The 7,710-nt window shown below is 35.1% G+C and overlaps 1 protein-coding gene across 1 annotated transcript in view; it reads left to right on the top strand.

The window, feature by feature from the left end:
* The first annotated feature begins 3,951 nt into the window (after positions 1-3,951).
* The window catches only part of LOC134529960 (uncharacterized), a 107,743-nt gene continuing 103,984 nt past the window's right edge, over positions 3,952-7,710 (top strand). The window contains exon 1 of the mRNA XM_063364501.1: positions 3,952-3,972. The gene's annotated coding sequence lies outside the window, so the exon portion shown is untranslated. The remainder of the gene's footprint in view (positions 3,973-7,710) is intronic.

Genomic DNA, 7,710 nt, shown 5'->3' with positions numbered 1-7,710 from the left:
GTGTTACTCCCAAATTTTCACAGTACTTGCAGGCCATCCTGGGCTGTTAGGTTTTAGGAGACCAAGCTGAATGTCAATAGCCTCAGATTATTCCACTGGCTCATCAGTTTAAGATCACAGAGTTTACAGCCAACTTAGGCCAGAGTTGGCCTCTAGATATAGGATATGTCTTCGCAATGACCTCAGATACCCACCTACCCAAGTACTGTACCCATGGGCTTTACAGCCACTAAGTACGAAACATTTATTTCATCCACATCTATGCCCTACTTAGTAAAACTTAAAAATGTTATGACCACTGGTTTACACATATTGCCAGTTGCTCACCAATTGTGTTGTTATTTATGCATTGTAAATGACATCAACACATTTTTTCCTATCCTTTGTATGCACAAAACTAGGAAGAATAATTCTCAGAAAGAAAATAATTTGCAGTAAATTAACTTTTATTTTACATTTATGATTTACGACTTACTTTTATGAATATTCCCAGTGATCGTCCGTGTGTGGTCCTGCAAACGTTCTTCTGTAAGACTGATGGATGTAAAGTTGTCATTTTGAAATCAAAAAAAGTTATTAAAGAAGTATTAAGTTATTAAAAAAGAATTTACAAATCTATTAGCTCATTTGTCAGTTTTGTATGGGCCTTCATGTTGTTAACCTCTATATATCAGCATGTCACTTGCATAGAATGGAATTTGCAAAGGTTGAAAAACACATTAAGCATTTTATCAAAAGTGACATAATCTCCAATTTGATCATAATTGCTGAACTTATTAACAAGTTCTTTACGAACCTCTATGATGAGAGCTAGATCATCAATCTTTTCTCTACATTGATGAGTGTCCAAGATAGAAATTTGAGTCCTAAGAAGCAGAGCAAACATTTTTATTGACACAGTCCTTCTGAAAAATCTTGGGACTTTCTCATTGTCTTTCCAAAGTTATCAGAATTTAAATGTTGATTTATTTTTATACATGTCATGTAAAAAGACTAAGAAATGCATTTATTCCCTTTACTGTAGTATTCAGCCTGTCACGTGAGCACAATATAATTTCCCTCTATTTTAATAAACATTGGTTGGAACAAGACACGACTCTTCTGGTAATTACCTACGGAAATAATAATTTCATGTTTTCCAAGTAGAAAACATCTCTATTGCTAGCAATACTCTTGATGCAGGAAGACTGAGTGTTTACATATGTGGCCTATGAGACATGTTTTTTCTCACCCTGTCTGCCTGTTTATTCGTAAATAATAATTCTCTGCCAACTAACACTGTTTTTTTTTTTCATTTCAATATGGTAGATTTCAGTATCAGTATTGCTATTTTCACTATTTTAATCATGGTTCTGGATTGAAACTACATTTTTATAGACATTGTGTTGAAAACTTTTTTAATTTAAAATATCAAAATATTACTATTAAAATATCAAAATATTACTATAGGAAGTTGCTAGACCACAAACAAACAGAAACCATGAACATGCTAAATATTTCATTATTCACATGCATATTTCAAAGCAAAAATACAAAATCCATCAGGTGCACGGGTGCAGACTGGATGCAGTATCACCGTTATCCAGCAAGCAAAGAGCAATGTGTTCACAGAGGATGCATAGGTGACTTTGCAGCCCTAGCTTCATCCCCTCCTCCCATTCAGGAAACATTGCTAACAGCACTGAGCTGCTAAAATAAAACTGAATTTAAGGTACCATGAGGCAAATCTTTGCACATAAAGACAATATCAGAATATGTTGAATTTTATAGTCTCTGTGAGATATTTTCTTATAGTATGCATGATAGTGAGTCAATGCTAAGAAGCATGCATATATATATATATATATATATATATATATATATATACTTTCATGACTGGACATAATATGCCTTGAGCATTATTGAAACCAAATAACTATCAAAACAAGTCAAAGTAAGGTAGGTCTCTCACTGTGGCAGAGGCCAAAAAACAAATGATCTATCTAGTATGTAGACAACAGTGAATTAAAGTATACTTACAATTGAATTTGAAAAATGTAAGAGTTATTCTCTTTAAGCTTCTTATAAATGTTAAGTTAATTTGTTACAGGACTGTATTTGTGAAAAATGAGGGATACGGTGGTCCATCAGGAAAATATAGAGGACTAAAGAAAAATATCCCTCAAAAGCATAAGTTCCAAAGAGAACTCTTACCAGGAGAAAGAGTCGTCTCAAGATTCACCGTCAGAAAAGTCGATGAAGACGAATTTCTGAAAAGTTTTTCAGCATCACACCAAGAAGAAAGTTCTGGTAAAGCTAAACCAGCGACGGAGAATTTAGCGAAAAACCAAAAAAGGTAACAAATTATTTTTTTCAATGCTGAAATAATTGAAATGGATTATGACTTCACAGCTTGTCATCATCAAAGTCATTAGAGGCAATTAAGGTGTGAAGCAATGAGGATGTATTCAGTGGCAATTCATATATAAGAACTACAAGCTGCAGAAATATTGCTGACTTGACAATTAAATAACAAATAATATGTAACACTTGCATTAATTATTTACCTAAAATACTGGTACAGAACCTCTTATTTTAATTTCTTTATTTTTCTGTACTATATAGTTATTTTTTCCTGTGGTAATGAGTGCTCAGCACAGGCCACGTGACACTGCATCAACATCCGAGGTGTGAACGGACACGTGGCTCCCCGCGCACTTCACCGGCCGCTTGCTCACTCTATAGCCTGGAACCTAGACTTGAGCGCTCAGGTGGGGCGACCTTCTAGAACCCATGTGCCAGGAAGCGTCTGGAGAAAGTCTTACAACTAAGAGATGTGGGCCGGGTATGGGTCAGTGAGTCCTTCAATGGAAGGTTTACAATCAGACATGTCAACACAATTAAAACATGATAGCTTGGTTATAGTCATATCAGGAAAAAAAATATTTAAAAATCTACGTACAATAAAATCCATACATGAACCTATTTACAACACAAACCTTTTACCAGCAAAGACAGATATATACATAAACTTGTAAAACAAAATGTTATCAGAGTAATAAATTTGTAAAGTTGTAAATTTGAAGTGCTCGATAAACAAACACTTAGCTAACACAACACAATAACATAATCAAATTGTATTGCTATTGGATCTGAGTGCCATCTGTTGTTGAGTATATAATTAAGATACTACAACTTCAGTTGAGTAGCTAATTTAAAAGCGTTGACATGCTATAAAGCAACATTTATGAAAATTTTTTGTTTAAAAATAATTTTTCCAGGGAGGACACCTATATAGATAAACATGAAAAACAAAAGATTATCAAAGTAATCAATTTTCACCCAAATCGTTAGAGCCGTTTCCGAGATGTCAATGTCTAAATTTATAAATACAATAATTGCTTGTTTGATAGTGTTAATCCAAAAACATTAAGCTAATATGACACATTGATCGCAGGGCCGGTCCTAGGGCGGTGCGAGCGGTGCGACCGCACCGGGCGCCATCCAGGTGGGGGCGCCGAAATCAACCGACACGTGAGACGAAAGACGGCGACGATCAGTCGAGTCTCACGGGAAAATGGACGACTTGAGGTGCCCGCCCTCTGACGTCGAGGTGTCACGTCACCATATTCGAATGAATTCTAATTACTAATGAATTTGTGTACGACAGATCTTTTAACGTGGCTTATTCGGATTCCATTACTAGCGAAAGTTTATTTACATTCTGTGTCCCGTAGTTGACATTGGCACTTCATTCGGCCGTTACTTGAACTGCTTGGCTCGTCCCGATTTCAAATCGTCAATTACGGGGGAGTGGGGCGCGGTGTTAAACTTCGTCCGTTACTTGTTTCGCTAGGCAAGCATTGTCTATTGAATTGTCAAGTCGTTCAAACGCGCGCGAGTGTATATCTGTGTTGTACAATGTGTGTGTGATTAACGGCTGAAAGTTAAGTATTTAGATTATTATAGAAGTTTTCGAAATAGAAAACAGAAGTAAGTTTTGTTTATATATAATTTCCTTTCTAGTGTATTCTGTGGCACTGCGATAAGACATTTTCCACTTATCCATGAACGAAACCGCACGGCGAGATTACACACGTTGTCTTCGACATTTAATGATTACGCGCATTTGTCGAATACGTTCCTCCTTGCAGCCTGATGTACTGCGCTTTTGTAGGGTATTATAGCGTAGATATTGTAGCTTTTGTACGGAAGTGATGTACCTGTGTAGTAACTATTTTTTAATCTTTGCTAAAACTGCGTTTTGTATAAGGCGGTAAAGGTGTAGGTACTAGTTTGTTTTAACGAATTGTAAATATGTATATCACACCCAAAGAATTGTGACGGCCGTCATTTTTCAAATTCGCATTCTGAAAAAGTAATGCCAAATGGGGAGATTTTTAAAAGAAGATGACTCGTGTAATCTAAATATGCAGATAAAGTATATTGTTTTTGCTGTCGTTTACTTAAAACAAACCCCAACTCTAATTTGGAAAAAGGATTTGATGACTAGAGGCGCTTATCAATGTGTCTGAAAACACACGAAACATCCTGAGATCACCGACGTGCAATGGACAGTTGGATACAAGCGTCGATTAGGTTGAAGAACTTCAGCGAAATAGACAAACAATTACAAAAACAGATTGAAGATGAGAAATCGAGATGGGTTTCTACCCTCGAAAAAATGATGTCGATAGTGTTCTTCTTGGCATGCAATAATTTGGCATTTAGAGGAAGCTCTGAAACGTTATACACCCCTAATAATGGCAACTTCTTGGGTTTGGTGCAATTATTAGAAAAATTTAATAATGTGATGATGGAGCACCTCCACCGTGTTGTAAATAGACTAATGTCCACTATTTCAGCAAACGCATTAAAAACGAATTAATTTGGTTACTTGGAAGTGACGTTCGAAATAATATTGTGAATATGGTAAAGTCAGCTAAATACTTCTCCATCATTATGGACTGCACTCCTGATGTAAGCCATATTGAACAAATGTCACTAACATTCCGGTTCGTTGACGTTAATGAAGAAGTCGAAGTGCGAAAGTGTTTTGTTGCTTACAAGCCAGTAAGTAACTCTTCGGGAGCAGGACTCACTGGCCTCTTTCTGGATACGATCGTTCAAGAATTTTATTTTTACATGAACGATTGTAGAGGTCAAGGCTACGATAATGGAGCGAATATAATAGGAGTGAACAAAGGTGTACAAACCAGAATTTTAAAACTATATACTCGGCCATTTTTTAATCCATGTTGCTGCCACAGCTTGAATTTGGTGATAGCAGATGCAGCCAAAAGTTCTGTTAAACCTGTTTATTTATTTGGATTTCTCCAAAGACTATTTGTTTTATTCTCTGGATCAACCAAGCGATGGGAAGTGATATCCAAGCACATAGATGGATTAACGTTAAAAAAAAGTTTGCTAAACTCGCGGGGAGAGTAGAGTTTCTAGTCTTTCTGCTGTTCGCTTTAACTAAACTTCAGTTCGTGAAGCCGTTCAAAATCTTCACAAAGAAACTAATGACTCAGTTGCAGCATCAGAGGCATTGCCGCTAATTCAGAATATGGAGTAATTTGAGTTAATAATTACAATGGTGGATTGGTATGATATATTATTTCAAGTAAACATTGTAAGTAAAGCTATGCAATCTGAAACTATGAACTTACCAAATGCATCACAATTACTGAAAAATTGTTCGGAATTCGTGAAACAGTACCGTAGCTTTTCCTGAACTCTAATTACAGCTAAGGAAATAGCGTCTCTAGCCTAAATAATCCAGTTTTTAAATCAGTCCGATCGCGAAGAAAGAAACGGTTATGTGTCAGGAAAGACTGTCCGATCTTGGAGTTTTATCTATAGAAAAAGCTATTGCCCAAAAGTGAAATTATTCAGACTTGGTAAAAAAAAAAAATTGCAAGCACTAAGGTTTTTTTAAAAAATATTTTTACTACATACTCATTTGATTTAATTAATGTTTGCATGGAACACACAATAAATAAAAGTTGACAATCATATTTGTTGTTATTATTTTTTATTTGTCCACCACATCACATATAGGAACTCGCACAACCTGGTCAAACGAACGTTTCTACGATTTGACATTTTTGAGAGCATAATTCGGCTTAGTAATCAGAGGCCGCTGCTTTTTCTGGTGTAATAAAAAACAACTGATTGAACAATATTTTTTTTTTAATTAGAGGGGCGCCACTTTTAGATCTCGCACCACCTAAAAATGTTGATCGGACCGGCACTGATTGATCGCTTATAACACAATAAAATTGTATTGCTATTTGAAGCGAGGGCCATGTGTAGTTGAGTTCGTCACATCACTTATATTATGGATAGACTATTATAATTTCTTTTATTTCTTAACTCAAGTGATATACCAAATGCACTACAATATTTTTTGATAGTCACGCTCAAAATTACATGTGGTAGGTATGTCCATGAATAGTGGAAAACCAGATACCGTAAACTTACTACCTACCTTGTTTTGAAGCACCTCTTTATAAAGAACTCCTTTTTTACAAAAACACAAAAATTCAGTCCCTTCAGTTTTGTTGCAAAGAGGTTTTTCTGTAATATGTAGGGGAGGGTGGGGAACAGTGAACAATTTTTTTTTAATTTGGCAATTCGGAAAAAATTATGTAACATTTGTATTTTTGACTTTGTAATTGGTTTTGACATATATTTAACTTTTACGTGCACTTGTAATATGGTTAAAATATGTTTTTACTTTTACTTGAATTTCAACTTTTTTTAAAAGTGCACTGTGGTTCACTGTGCCCCAGCCATGGGGTAGAATGAACCACACACTGGGGAACTATGAACCATATTTTTAATTTACATAAATACATAATCAAACACTACAAATACACAAAAAAATCAATATTTACATTCATTACCTCAGGTATTTAACAAAACCATCACAAAAACTAACTGTCTTGTTGAATTTCGTTCGACAAAAAATAGTTTTTAGCGAATATCCAAGTTATTAAAATGAATACCAAAACTAATGTATGAGTTCTGTCTCTTGGTTACACCATATTGTTTAGGGTTTTGTAGAAGCATCTTTATACAATGATCAGGTAGTGTATATATTTTTGTGTCTTCAGTAGATGGCAAATAAAAATGTCCTTCCACTTTTGTGCTTTTCTTTAAATATTTAACTTCGAAATCACCATTTTCGTCCTTTTCTTTGACTATTTGAGCCACATAAAGAACTTCTTTCTTCGGATATTTCTCATCTTTCAGCCCAACAAGAACATAAGCATCTTTCTTTATGCATGTCAAATTAATGTCAGGAAATTCGCCTAATATTTCATCTTCACTACCATTAATACTAATGTCATCAGTTGATGACATTCCATCATCAAAAGATTTTATTGCTGTTCCATCATCTGAGTCTGAATCAAACTTCATTTTTTTTCTTGCTTTACTTGTGTCTTTGTTTGTTTTTTCCCCCTTCTGTTTAAATTTTTTCCTTTCTTCGATTTCATTTTTCACTGGTGTGTCTGTTGCTATAATACTCTTGCCTTGTTTCCTTCCTCTCTTTTTTTTCTGTTCTTCAGCATTAGGATATGGCCTTATATCAACTGGGGAGCACTTAGGAAACACAGATTTTTCTAATTCTATATTTGGTGTCTCCTGCAGAAATTTAACAGTTGAAGAAGCTGTGTCCATTTTTGTAACTACACTTGATTGGTTTGCTGAAACAGGAATATT

The sequence above is a fragment of the Bacillus rossius genome, chromosome 2 (assembly GCF_032445375.1).
Source record: "Bacillus rossius redtenbacheri isolate Brsri chromosome 2, Brsri_v3, whole genome shotgun sequence".
NCBI lineage: Eukaryota > Metazoa > Arthropoda > Insecta > Phasmatodea > Bacillidae > Bacillus > Bacillus rossius.
The sequence above is the reverse complement of the archived record's forward strand: the minus strand, read 5'-3'. Positions and strand labels throughout refer to the sequence as shown.